Genomic DNA, 15,217 nt, shown 5'->3' with positions numbered 1-15,217 from the left:
ATCTGACAAAACTAGTGTCCTTCCCAAAGACCAAGCAAGAGTCAGAATTCATATCCAGATGTCATTCATTCCTACTAGTCTCAAGCTCTATGCTGAGTGTGGGCAAGTACACCAGAAAACTAGATAAATATGATGTCTGCTGTCATGGGTTTAGATAGAGTTCAGTAAAGGGGACAGAAAATAGAAAATAAAATATTGTAACCGGTCATGGGACGAGACTCAGCATGTACCCTGAGGTTCTTGGGCTCCCTGGCCCCAGGAATGGGGAAGAGGCCCTGGTGGCACAGTGAGCTTACTGGTTAAGTAAATATTGGACCCAAAGGATTTTGCAGAGAGCAATTTATTTGGCAGAGAGAGAGAAAGAGAGTGAAGTAGAGAGAGCTACAGCACTGTTGTGGGAGGGGATCCCAGAGAGGGAAATCCACACAGGTAAGGGGCAGTGGGGTTTTAACTTTGAAGTTATTCCAGCCCCATTCATGTTTTTGTCCCATGAGAGTAGTTCTCTCAAATTTCCTCTGGAGTGATTGATCTTTGACTCTGATTCCAGATTGGTTGCTTGGGCCCACAACAGAGCCCCTCCTTCCAGGGCTTTTGGCAGGTTTTCTGAACAAAGAAACTCACCTGGAATTTTACCTAGCCCACACGCAAGAAAGTTAGACAACAAAGAACTTTAGGTTCCTGGATGGGGAGGTGCATGAAGGCGTGGCGCTGGGAAGATCTTGCCTTTGAAACCACTCCCCTGTGGACCCAGGAAGAGAACTTAACATAGTCCCTCATTGTGACACTTTCTGAAAACTGCCTTGAAAGAAACAAATAGGAGAAATGTTTTTCCCACAGATGTTCAGAGTCTTACTCCCTGACTTCGTTTGGGTGTCTGCTTAAATCACTTCAGAGCCAAGGGGACTATGCTCTCCATCAGAGCACTGGTAAGAACTGAAGCGTATTTTGTTTGGTAGGAAAAAGAGGACCCAAGAGGACCCCAAAAGGAGAAGATGGAGGCCTAAAGTCATCATAGAGAAATTATAAGATTTGGCTCTTTTTCTAGATTATTCTTTCCAAATCCCAAATTGTCTCAGGACAGCACATGATTTGAGATAGAAAAAAAGAGAAAGGGACTAACTAAAAGTCCTGCCTGTGGCTAATTCTTTCTCCAAGAAGAAAAGATGTGTGTCTTCGTGTCAGTATGGAGAGCCCAAACATCACAGAAAGAGTAGAAACACAACCTCTTTAGAGGACGCTAAAGACAAGTAAATTACATCATCTTTCCAACCTGTAACCTTTTCAGATTCTGTGTCTGGAAATACCCTGGACCCCAGTCCTGACACCACTCACATTCCTTGCATCACCATAGCAACTTTTAGGGGCTGCATCCTCAATCACATGGCAAACTAATTGAACTGTACAACTTATTTTGCAGCTGGTGAATGTAAAAGTGAATCTTACATTTAATCATACTTGCTGCGTTGACATTCAAATCAAAAGGCTTTGTTAGGGCTCCTGGAAAATGAAGTGTCATTTTGCCAGCACAATGTTTCACTCAGAGGCACATCCTTCCCGCTTTGAAGTGCTAAGTGAATGGTAAAGAGAAAAGCTTTTTGGTTTAGGAGTGGGGAAGGGTGGGGAGGGGGAAAGGAAGGAACAAAATCTGGATGAATTACAGGAAAATGAATAAATGTCATTAAATCAAATTTGAGTTCATCGCAAATGCTGTACGAAATACTTCTCCTGTGATTTTTCTTTCTTTTTTCTTTTAAAGAGGCAGTAACATTTACAGAGAGGGCTTTGGAATCACAGACCTACTCTGTACTCCCTAGTTCTGAGATCTCAGGCAAGTCACTTAATTCCTGATAACTTGAATTTTCTTGCGTATAAATTGTAACTAAATTAATACTCACCCTACAGGTATTTCTAGGATAAGTAAAGTATATATAAGCCTTTAGCATAGTATCTGACACAGAGTAGACCCTCCTTGTCATTTTCCTTCCAAAGCTTGGATCATAGTATTTGGCTAATCATGTGCCAGCACTGAGCACAGCAGACAGTGAATGGGTACGCTATGTGCCTGGTTTCGTGTAATCATAAAACCAGCTCTAGCACATAGGTATTGTTATCCCCATTTTACAGGCAGAAGACACTGAGGTTTAGAGAGGTTGGTAGTGATTAAAAATTATTGAAAACTGAGAATTGAGAGAAAAGTATAACCACACATTCTTTCAGTACTGGAACTCTAATGGTCTCACCCAAGGTTTATCTGATTCTTAAGGGGAATGGACTTCATTTGGCTTCTAATTAAGCTCGGATTATTTCATGCAAGATGTTAATTTGTAAAAGATAAATCACAAATGACTTCTGTCTGGTAGAGAGCAAATTATTTCTCTCTACTAGAAAAGATAACCCCAAAACTATGTTTTCACTGGCATGTAAAGTATTAACTACCTTTGTATATAACTTACCCATCTTATTTCCATGGTTTTTTTTTTTTTTTTTTTTTTTTTCAGTGACTCCATATAGAACTCTCAGATCCTTCTTTGAGCTTTGTCATCTTCTGGTTACTTCATTAGTAAGATAATAAATCTCTAATGTTGTTCATTCTATATTTGTATGAAAGTCATGGCTTTTTAAATTTTTATTTTTGAAAATTATACTTGGATAATTTGTACAAGGATCATCAAGCTAGGAAAGAGTACAGCCTAATTTGTCTGGCTTTCCTCAAGGAGCAACAAGAAAGACAGCTAATTCTGCCATGATTTAGCACAGTATGCACTGCAGTCGCTGGGTATTGGTACAGGGTTATACAAGCTCTAAGGAGTAATACTTCTGTTTCCTATTTGCAGGGAGTAAGAACAGTGGACGAGGACGTCACAAGAGAGGAGACATTTAAGGAAGCATTAAATCATGAGTGGATTTCTCTGATTCTCATCATATGTGGAAGAATGATCTCCAAGAGTTATTGAGTATTAAAAAAATAGAATAACAACAATAGCCGTGGTAATGATACTTAATTGTTTTATAATTCTTACCTAACAGATGCTTTACAAAACCCCTATGAGGTAGGCTATTTCCATTTTCAGATGAAACGGAGGCACAAAAGAGCTTAAGTGGCTTAAGGACACCAAGCAGGCCAGTACAGAACTGGATGTTGAGCCGATGCCCCAGCTCCTGGGCCCATGTTCCTCTGCACCTTTCCTGCCTCTGTCTTAATATGTTCACTAAGATTTCTAGCCCTTGGCCTTGGGGGGCATACAATCTCTGGCTTAGTTCGTTGGCTTCCTGCTTGACATATGAGGAGCCCTTGGAAGCTTGAAATGTGTAAATGACTTGTCAGCTAGGAAGAGGTTAAAAGAGGAGATTTTGAGATGAGTGTCTTTCCCTTTAAGACACTACATTGTTCTTTTTTCTGGCTAGGCTATTGCTGACTACCTTTCTAACCCTTCTTAGCTGTCCTTTTGCACCTGGTCATGGTGCTATGTGGAGAGAAGGATAAATGGTCTTCCCTGCGTCATCCCTCATGGGGAGATATGATACAATACAGGGCTGTGCGTTACCGGCACAAAATAACAGAGGGCAACTGGAAGAGGAAGGGTGAGAGAAACTATAGGATTTAGCCTCACTCATGGTGCACAGCCAATAATTTCATTCTCCAGGCTTTATGAGGATGATTTATTTCTTACCTTATCTATTAGCCACCCTCACAGCATCATTTCTGAAAGTCCTCCTTGTGTCTACAGTGCTATCCTTGCAGAAGATGAGAGAGGGCTGGGCCATCCATCCTGCCACAGAATTAGGTGATGGAGTGAGCACTGGGTCAGCAATCAAGAGACCAGAGGTCTGGTCCTAGCTCTGCATCTGAGTTGCTATGTGGCCTTGGTTGACCCTGTGCGACCCTGTGCTATGTGACCCTGTGCCTCTCTTTCCTCATTTGTGCACTAAGCAGGTTGGACTGGCATGCTATGATTCAGGAAATATATTTTTGCAGTCTGACAGAAGAAAATGTTACCAGTAAGGAGACTCAGTGACGAGGAACCCCATACACCCCCTCACACACACGCACACACACACACACACACACACACTGAGAGGAGGCAACCACGTGGCATTGAAGGAGCTGTCAAACCTCTTCTAACTTGGGACAGAGGTGTAGCCTGCTATAAACAGAAAGAGCATTCGGGAAACAGATGGATGGGAAGGCCCAAGTGAGAAGATCCTGAGCAAGCGGGCTCTGTGCTGATATGTTATATTCAGATGTCACCAGTGAAAAGGCATAGGGAATGAGCAGTTGCTTCATGATGAAACCATTCTTGCCAACTTCGCACACCGAAAGTGAGGGACTGGGAGAAGAGGGTCCAATTCAAGACATGCTGCCTCTCTCAACCCCTCCTGATACTCCCTTGCCCTGACATTCCTGTCTACCCTTTCCCTCCTGCCATGGGGAAACAGAAGATAAGAGTCTCGGCCTAGACTTGGTCCTGTCAGGAATTAACTGGGTGGTTGAGTAAAGCCTGTTCTTTCTTTGGGTCTCAGTTTGCTTCTCTGTAAATCAGAGGTGACATAAATAATGGCTTGTCGCTATAGAACATTTATGTGGCAGACAACGTGTTGTCTCTTGTGATACTTAGAAGTTCCTAAGAGATGGTTTCATCCTCTTGACAGATGAGAAAACTGACACCCTAGTTAAGTGATTTGTACATGGCCAGGCATCTAGGAAGTGGTTTTCTGACTGTGGAGTCTGTACTTTCTCCCAAGATAAAGACACAAGCTACCTACCTCCCTCTACCCCGATGCCTTCACTACCCCCTGATGAGATGCTTTACCAATCATCCATCCCAGCCCTCTGATTCTAACTGACTTCAGAAAGACTATAGTTGATTAACCTCTCTCCCTTTCATCCCACTACAGTCTGTTCCCACCACAGAAGCTCAAGTGATCTTTCATATGTTTTAATTATAACATTCCCCAGATTAAGCCCTCTCATGGTTTCCCAACTCACTCCTGTAAATATAAACCCTTACTATGGTCTTCAAAGCCCTATGTGGTCTGGATTCTTGCCATTTTTCCACCTTCATTTCTTCTCTTTCTTTTGATTATTATGTTTCAGCCACTCTGGTCTTTTTGCTTTGCCAGAACACTAAACTCAGCTTGCACCAGCCTCGAGACCTTTGCACTTGCTATTCTCTCTGTCTGGAAAGCTTTTCTCCTAGATATTTAAGTAGCACCTCCTTTCATTCAGATACTATTCAAATGATCTATTCTAAATCTTCAAATAGGTGTTGCTGACTACATATCTAAAGTGATGACTTTCTCCCCTCCTATTGGTCTGTTTATACCCTATTTTTCCTTGTTAAATATTTATCACTGAGTGAAATTAAAGTATCTATCTGTTGCTTTATCCCTTTATCTCTCTTCCCTATAATAGGTCCTGTTTGATCAAGGACTTTGTTTATCACTGTGTCCTCAGCCCTCTGGCAGTGCCCTCCACAAAAGAGAAATCCAATAAAGTGTTGAATTAATGAGAATTCATCATTATTATACCTTTTCCTTGTTAAACACAGTCATTTATAGTGGGGTTTCACTGCAATAATTTGATTTACTCAACAAAACAAGTGATAGTAACAAGAGATAGGGCTTTGGCAGCTGTCTTTGGAAGGAAGGCACATTTGGATGTCTAGCTCTGGAAAAATGGAGGAGGTCTTCTGACTCAAGGGTCTGTGCATTCATTGAGAAAAGAACAATAAACTCTGACACTAAACTCCAGCATCAGGACTCAGGCTGACCCATTTGACCTTTCAAAGTAATGGCTTAGGACCAGGCACAGTGGTTCATGCCTGTAATCCCAGAACTTTGGGAGGCTGAGGCAGGCAGACCACCTGAGGTCAGGAGTTCAAGACCAGCCTAGCCAAAATGGTAAAACCCAGTCTCTACTAAAAATACAAAAAAATTAGCTGAGTATGGTGGCACATGCCTATAAACCCAGCTATTCTGGAGACTGAGAAAGAAGGGTCACTTGAACCCAGGAGGCAGAGGTTGCAGTGGGCCAAGATCACACCACTGCACTCTGACCTAGGCGACAGATCAAGACTTTATCTCAAAAAAAAAAAAAAAAGAAAGAAAGAAAAGTAATGGTTTAGTTTCTCAAGACCTGTTGCTATCTAGAGTTATTGAGCAGTTTACATACATCATCTCCACTACCAAATTTTTGGAGAAATGCTATTTCGATTTTATTGGCTGTTTTTGTTAACAAAACATAAAACCCTTCAACATTTTTGCTTCTTCAAAACCCTGTCTAAAGCACCCAGATGCAACACCCTGTGAAATAAGTAAAGTGTATCTTTCTTTCCTGCCCCCGGGCTTGGCCTGTGAGCCCCAAGTCCTTGTGTTTAGGATTAGAAATGCTGATCTTAGGGATCCCCAGAAGATAGTCAATCTTGAATAACTGGTAAGTCTATGATCATTTCCTGCAAATAGATAGATATAGAATTGGGGAAAGTAAGAGAGAGTGCACTGCCTTCCAGTTCCTTTGTAAAGCTTCCTTAAAGCTAAGCTAAATTCACAAGGTCACCTGTGAATTTCTTGAATTTGCTACCTATTTCCCCAAAAACTTAGGAACGGGTTCTAACTAATAATATTAACTTATTCTCTGGATAAATTCATGAGAATTAGGTTTAATAGTACCCACCCGGTTGTCAGAATTATTTTCTTTTCTCATGGCACTGTATAGCCTGACTCTAGAGGGTATGTGTCACACTCTGATGCATCAGACTCTTCCATCACTGGAAGAAAACTCCTAAAGACGAGACTTTATCTTGCTTATGTCACCTCTGGTCTTAACCCTAGGTCTGGCACAAAGCAGGTGATAGATCAATATTCATTTAATGGATGAATAAATAAGGCAAAAGAGTAGAGTAACCCAATTCAACTTTCTTCTACTTCTACTTGGTTGAATGTTATGTTTCCTAACATAAAACTTCTCATCTCTCCATTGGTTCTCAACAGTCAAACCTAACTATGAGAAGCAGCAAAGAGTATTATTTTCTTTTCACAAACAGCACAATGGAGGCTCACAATGATTTTATAATTTTTCTGAATTCCTCCAGCCAAGGTGCATCAGAGCAGAGCCTTGCACACAAGCCTGCTGGCTGCCCAGCCCAGACTCATAAATGGGATGTGGCTCTTGACTGGACAAGTAGGCAGGAGTGCTGTGAGCCTTAAACTGTAAGCATTCACTACCACAGGAGACAGGTTCAAAGCCCAATACCTGAGAAGCCATGGGCCCTGCTGCTCTTGTCCTTTTGCCTCTCCTTTTCATCTCTTTTCTCTTCCTTACACCACTAGGGTTTTCCAGAGTCTGGGAGCCTTTGACATTAAAGCACCTTATAAAATCTTACACACTAACAATACAAAATATTCATTTGTTGAGCCCCAATGGTGTACCAAGGTATACAGCATGGCACTCAGGCTCTGGATTCAGACAGCCTAGGTTCAAATCTCAACTCTGCCATGTATCTGGGTACCTCAGTTTTCTCATCTGTAAAATGGGAATGCTGAGAGTCCATGCTTCATAAGGTAGTCAGTAGGATGAAATGAGGCCGTGCATGTAAAGACATGTAGAACTGTGCCTGACATGTGTCCATACCTCTCATTTTATCCTCACAATCACCCTAGGAAGTGGATTATAATTAACCCATTTTATAGATGAGGCTTAGAAACATTAAGCAGCTATTTTAACAGAGCTCTCTCTGCTGACCGCTGGTAGAAGTAATATTCAAATGCAGAGCTACGTGATCCCAAAGCCCTGGCCCTTATCCACAATGCTCTCTACACAGCTACGTACCTGCATCTGCTGCTTCTCAAAGGGCCCTGGCATCTTGAAAGAGCATGCTGCAGAGCAGGCTGAACCCAAACAGTTCAGTCCTCAAGGTGAATTCACAGGTCAATGTCACCAGGTGTTGCAAACCTTTTTAGGAGCAGGAAGAAAGTGTCCTTTCAGGCTTTTGGGGAGCAGGGAGAGAGTGTCCTTCCCACCTATTAGAGACAGCCTGCTGACACCCCCTCCAGGCTCACCTGAGGTGCACCAGCATTTGCTAATACCTGCTTTCCCCAGGCCTTCATCCTGTTCACCCACAGTTCTTCCCAATTAGATGACTAACAGGCATGCTCCATTACTTAGAAGGGAAGCTTCATTGTAAAACTTGCTCAGGTGAAGGCAGTTCCCTGAGGTTGCTAGCATGCTGTCCTCAGGACCAACTCCCTGCAAGCCTGAAGAAATGGGAACTCTGATTATTCCTGAAGCTTCGATTATTCCTGAGAGAACTGGCTACCCCCATGGTCCCTTGTTCTTCACTACCTTACAGGTTACTCTCTTCCTGGAGGGAGATTGGTAATTCCCTCTGGAAACACGAAGCAGCCTTCTAGAGAGCCTTTCTAAGGAAGTGATGAAATATCACATGGAGTGTGCACCAGAAGATTTATAAAGGCAGTGAACTCAATTTCGTTCACTTTAAAATGAAATGAACTTACCTTAACACATTGAAGCAGACAAATGCGTCTTTCATGGGTGGAACTGTAACCAGGAGGCAGGAATAGCAGATTTGTGGCCAGAAATTTCTCCCCAGTTTGTGCTCAGGAAAGCAGAAATTTGGGATCACGGAAGGGGCAGCAGGCTAAGTACCAGGTGAGCCTCCTTATCCCCCAGGACCTCTTCCTGCCTTGGTCAGAGCTCCTCAGATTAATCACACACTCCTTCCCTAAGGCTAGCATCAGATCCATCCCTAGCTTCCCTTTCCAGCACTATCTCCACACTCTCTCCTTCAACCTTCAAGCATTCCAGCACACTCTCTGAATTCCAAATCAATGTCAGATTTATCACTTCTGGCCTTTAATCCTTCCTCTTAATTCCCACTTCTCCCAGATGTCTGATCTCACAGACTCCTGCTTAAGAGCCTTTTTCTCTCCTCCAAGCTAGAAGGGATCATCTCATCCTCCAGACTCAGAATAGCAATTTATCTTTACTGCTCTTGGTGTCCTCCTTACTGTCTATCTTGCAGGTGAAGGGACGGCCCCAAGGTCATAAAGCAACTCGAAGCCAGGTCTTTTGACTTTCTCTCCTGTGATCTTTGTATTGCTTCATCCTTCCTCTCAAACTTGAGAAGGCAAAATCTGAAGTCAGAACAGAAGCAAAAGGAGGCAGCTTTGTTTCTTACATTAGTTGCTAAAGAGGCTACAAAAAAGCAGTTGCCTAAGCCACAGAAGTCTTGTTTAGCAGTGAGGAACACAGGGAGTCACTCAGTATGTTTTTGTTTGTGCACATAGGTGGAGCTCTTTTGTCTACCTCTGACAGGAAGGTATCCCTGACTACCGTTCCCCCGGGAGCGTCTATGAGGATGCACATATCTCATTGAAAATATAAGGAGATAAAGAAAATTTTATACACTAGAATTGCTCCTAGGGACAGAGACAGATAGTTAAGAGGGAGGAAGATTAACACCCCATCCACAGGACAGGCCATCCTGGACCATCTATCAAGTGGGCAGTTGGTCAAGATGAAAGTTTATGAATTTCAATTAGAAAATAAAATGGAAGAATAGAATTTTAAAAGGTATTGCTTTTTTGGCATGGAGAGATTGGAAAAAATATTTTGATAAGGGGCTTAAAGCTAAGGGTTTGATGCCCAAAGATCATGTTTGGCCAACAAGTTTCCTAAACTTCCTCAAGGGGCACAGCTGTCTGCCTTGCAACCACTTTTTTCTTGTTAGTCCTTTCTAAAGGAATCCTGATTATTTTCAGATGTCAACCTTTTCCCTCATTTGAACCAGGAGAAGGCCACGCATCCACTACCTCCAGAAGGGTATTCTAATTAGCCTAGGCCAAGAGTCAGCAAGCTGAAGCCCATGGACAAAACATGGCCAACCACTGCTGCCTGCAAACCAAGGATGGTTTTTACCTTTTTAATGGCTAGTAAAATAAACCAAAAGAAGAATAATGTGTCCCGATATATAAATTTATACAAAATTCTAATTTCTGTGACCATAACTTTTTTAACAGCTATATTCAGATATAATTCACATGCTGTACAATTCACCCATTTAAAGTATACAATTAAATAGCTTTCAATATATTCACAGGGCTGTACAACTATCACCACATCAATTTTAGAACATTTTCATTACCCCCAAAAGAGATCTCATGCCCTTAAGCCCTCAATCCCCTCAATCCCCCTAGTTCCTCAAGCTCTAGACAGTCAATAATCTATGTCTTCATAGATTTGTCTGTTCTGGGCATTTCATATACATAAAGTTTTATTGGAACACATCCACGCTCATTTACATATTGTCTATAGCTGCTTTTGCACTATAGCGACAGAGTTGAATTGTTGTGACAGAAACCATATGTCTTACAAAGCCTAAATTATTTACTATCTGCTCCTTTACAGGGAAAGTTTGCAGAGCCTTGGTCTAAGCCAATTAGAGTCTGGCATTCCTTTAGAGTCTGTTTTTGGGCGAGGGATGAGCATGTGAGCATTGCTGACCCAATCAGACATGAAGAAAAAACATTTCCTCTTTCCATGAAATAGGTTTCTCTTTCCTGGGCATTGCAGGGTGTGACTCAGCTGCTATTGAAAGACAACTAGGCACTGTGAGTGGACAGTCTGAGAACAACAGTGAAGATGACAGAGCCAGTAAAGAGAAAGCAGTTCAGCACTCCATTACTGAATCAGCGGATCCTGAAATCCATTCACACTTCTGGAGTTCCTGTCACATGAAATATCCTCATTATTTAAGGCAATATGAAGTAGAGTCTCTGTTACCCACAGCCAAAAGCAATATACCAGATACAGCTTCTTGCTAAAGAGGGTGGTTGAATAACATGCCGATTTGAACCAAAGTTGAATTTTCCTAGACAATGAAAGAGAGGCTAAGCGCAGAGGCCATGAGATGACTTCTTGATCTGTTCTTTCCCTATGCATTGTTCTACCTCTGTAGGCAACTGGCAATGTTCCAAGGGGATTATTTTAAAGGAATACCAACTTATTGGCCTGCCCACTCCTCTGTATGTCCCTGGTTTTTCAAGTAGCCTGCTCAATTTTGAGATATGGCTCTTAATCCCATTTATAAATAAATAAGTGAATAAAATAAATAAAAGTTGAATTGCTCTGTTTAAAGTAGGAACATTATGTTTTTGATGGTGGTAGGCAGAATCTGATCTATAGCTTACATTTCCCCTGGTGCTTGGGAAAGCCATTGTCTGTTTAAGAGAATGAGTAATAGAAAATGTAAAGATATATTTTTCTTTCCTTCCATTCTTCCTTTCTGTAGTGGGCATCCATTAAGAAGTTAAGAGATTTTGTTATTTTTAATTGGGCCTGCTGTGGTGGTGCTATTTCAGGTATTTCTTTCAGAATTGGCTTTTAGAAGTAGACCCTTTTTGAAATTTGGTTCTTCAATGTTACTGCCTGTGTGATTTGGCCAACTAACCACTTGGAGCATCAGGTTATATATCTATACAAACGAAGGCTGATTTGGTAGAATCTGATGTTATGTGGGGCTAAGCATATAATCCGTATGTCATAAGAAAATCTCGAACAGTTAAAATTACCTTTAAAAACCTTTTAATTTAATCATGGAAAATGGGCATTTTCTCACCTGCCTTTTCCCATGCTGAACAAAAATATATGTGTTTTTTTGTTTAACCCATGAAAGTCCCAGTGAAGTAAGATACTTTCATCAGAAAAATACCAGGGGGTCCAAGACCAACTCTAGTAGCACCCTATGGACTTCTTTCACTCACACTGACTCCTGGACATGTAGAGGGTGAGCTGAAGAGTGACATTTAAAAGGCAACTATTTAAATTCCCCAGTTGTTCTCTCTGACTCTCAATCTTTCAAGTTTGCCAAATAAGCAGAGCTCGGTTTTGTTAGTTAAATCCCTGTATGTGACCCCACTGAACTTACCAATTTGGATGTCTAGTTTTAAGTCTAATAAAATACTCCAATGTAAATATAAGGAGATACTCATTGAAAATATAAGGAGATAAAGAAAACATTATCTTTATCTGCCCAGTGCGGGGTAGGTGTGTGTATGTTATTGAGCAAATTTCTAGACACACTAGATTTTGCTGTTTCTGTGAATCTGCATTATCCTTTGTCTGTGACAGTGTCTCCAGTAAGTTGGTTGCTGGTAATTGTCCTTCTAATAGGGGTCTCTTGCATCCTTTACGATGGAATCTCAGACACGTCATCGAGCAGTGGAAGCGAGATTATTTTTAGAGGATGAGCATACTCATCACCCTACACAAAATCAATCTGCTTGCTTTTATAGAAAGCTTGGACTTTAAGAGAGCTTGAGATTCTGGGTAGTTTTTCATTTCAGTCTCTTTTATATTTTTAAAAGAATATTGAACTGTTTCCACGGTGACATTTCATAGTCACAGAGTCTGGAGGAAAAAAAAAAATGCCTTAGTAGCAAAGCTGGAGAAGCAACGGATTTCTCCATAAATCACCAGGAATTTTGATGGTGTTGTCAAGCTTCCAGGCACCGCCTACTCTGAGGCCTAAGGACAGTAACCTAACAGACCAGGAGACAAAAGCCCCAGGGAACTTTTTTGACTTAGAAAAGCTGGGCAGTAATAGCAAATTATTCATATTTTTGAATAATCTTAAAATTGTACTCCTTTCTTCCATTTATTTTTCTTAAAGCTGGGAGAGATATTACTTGTGAGCCTTGATATTTTAATTTCTGACCCTAGAACAGACAGAAAAAATAAATGAGAAAACAAAGAAAACATGAATTTAAAAGTATTATGTTCCCATTCCCCAAACACACACACAAATATGATTCATCAGTTCAGGTTAGGATGTGTGAGATGGTCAAGGCATGACTTAAATCCCAGATTCTTATCCTAGCTGTAACAAAAACTGGCAGTAACCTTGGGGAAAAGAAGAGCTTATCTCTCTATCTATATACCCATGTGTGAAACAAGTAGCTTGGAATAACCTCTGTTACAAAAATTTCATTTTGTTTTGAAAAATTGTTCCAGGAAAGGATATTCTGTTCCATTTCATAGCTAAATGTCTTAGTCTGTTTTCTGTTGCTCATAACAGAATACCTGAAACTGAGAAATTTATTAAGGAAAGGAATATATTTCTTATAGAAACTGAGAAGCCCACATCTGGTGAGGGCCTTCTTGCTACTGGAGACTGCAGAATCCTGAAGGGGGCTAAGGTATCACGTGGCAAGGAGGCTGATCATGCTGGTTCAGGCTCTCTTCCTCATCTTATAAAGCTACCAGTCCCACCCCCAAGATAGCCATTGATCCATTAACCCACTAATCCTTTAATCCCTGAATTGATTAACCCATTCACGAGGGCAGAGTCCTCATGACCCAATCACCTCTTAAAGACCCCATCTCTCAATACTGCCACATCGGGGATTAAATTTCAACATGAGTTTTGGAGCGGAAAAATATTCAAATCACAGCACTAAATAACTTTAGGAAAACCTGTTTATTCTTACTCCCACTATGGGATCACTTTCCCATTACTATATTATAGGTTCCAAGAAGATCCATGATGGGGTAAAATAAAACAAAATATTTCTTGAATTTATTTGAAGAAAAACTATATAATACATATGATATAAAATATATATAATATATACTTATTAAATATATATTTATAGTATAATATATAAATATATAACACTAATCATATAAATATATATAATGTATATAAATAAAAATATACACACATATATTTATCCCTCCTCTGGTTCACATCTTAACCAAATGTAGAACTGTTTCTTATGGGGCATAGTTTGACAAACCCTAGATTGAAATGATAATTAAAGACCTTGGTGGTTTTTAAATATTGGCATTTTATGACTTAGTAACACTCCATTAAGCAGTACATCAAGCCAATTACCATACTGTGATAACTGATGTGCATAATGATGACCAGCACGTTTTTAAGATCCTGAAGGGCAGTCTGAGCCAATGAAGAAAGATTGAATTTATGTTCCGATGGCTAAGGACTGAGTGCCTTTTTATATCTGGATATTTCACATATTAGTAGCTTCAGAGATATAGTGTTTATGTGTAGTCTTAATGTATACTACTGAAAGATGAATGTTTTAAACTGTATATATTTGTGGCTTCACACACACATCCATATTTCAGGTCTAAATAGAGCTCTGTTGAAGGGGAAAAAGCAACTGGAGCTCAAAATTCTTCTGGTAAGTTTTTATAGAGGGTTCTGATAAGAGGCATTTTGTTATATGAAAAGCGCATGGGCTTGGCAATCAGACAGATACGTAACTAGCAGGCTGAGGTCTGTGAGTTATCTCTCTGAACTTTAGTTTCCCATCTGTTAGATAGGGGAAAAAATTAACCACCTCTAGATGCTAAATAGAGAATGAAAAGCATCTAGCACATAGGAAGAATTCAACACAAAGTTTAGGTAGATTTCGACCTCTTTTCAATATATCTTCTTCAGGACAGAATCTGTAACTTCTAAACTTGGACTCTGCACAATATCTAGCACACAGTGAGTTCTACTGCCACATATAAACTGCTTTATAAATTGATTAGTTAACCATGAAACTTAAATTTTGAAATACACTACGCATTTATTCTTGCCACACCCCCTCTAACAAAGCCCATTAGCAGAAAAACTGAGGTGTTCTTCTTCCCTACCTCATCCTAGTTTCTTTCTGCAAACTTCAAATTGTCACTTCCTCGGAAGGCTTTCCTTGACCACCTTGAAATATTCTGTTGACAGCACTGGGTACTTCTCTTTGGGAGCACATTCTGCAATAATCTTTCTCTTTCTCTCTCTATCTCTTTGCACTTCTTTGATTATCATCTATTCTCCCAAACCAGTTTATAAACTATGAGAGGGCAGAGACGATGACTGTCTCTGCCAATTTTATCTTCAGTACTGAACACATTGTTTAGCACATAGTAGGTACTGAACAAATATTTGAATGAATGAATAAATGTTCTTTCTCCACATCTTACTAAAAGCTTATTCCTTGTGAGTTTTCATCAAGGCTGAACATCATAAGTAAGCTGCAGCAAGAGTTCTGTCTGTACCCTACCACTGCACGAAAACCTAACCTCGTGACTACTAAAAGGTCACATCCTAGGGGCTTTTGGCCAGCTTGCTTACAATTGGTTTTCAACAAAACAAAAAGCGATGGAAGGCAAGTGAGACTGGGTCAGAAATCG

At 40.6% G+C, this 15,217-nt stretch overlaps 1 long non-coding RNA gene across 1 annotated transcript; it reads left to right on the top strand.

Annotated features, from left to right (window-relative positions):
* The first annotated feature begins 265 nt into the window (after positions 1-265).
* Positions 266-9,455, top strand: LOC116537652. The gene is made up of 3 exons (XR_004263238.1): positions 266-366; positions 7,230-7,236; positions 9,443-9,455. It is a non-coding gene; the product is annotated as an uncharacterized LOC116537652 (long non-coding RNA).
* Positions 9,456-15,217: the final 5,762 nt, after the last annotated feature.

Source organism: Sapajus apella, unplaced genomic scaffold (genome assembly GCF_009761245.1).
Source record: "Sapajus apella isolate SASKATOON/1434 unplaced genomic scaffold, GSC_monkey_1.0 scaffold112, whole genome shotgun sequence".
Classification (NCBI taxonomy): domain Eukaryota; kingdom Metazoa; phylum Chordata; class Mammalia; order Primates; family Cebidae; genus Sapajus; species Sapajus apella.
This window is presented reverse-complemented; position numbering and strand designations above follow the sequence as displayed.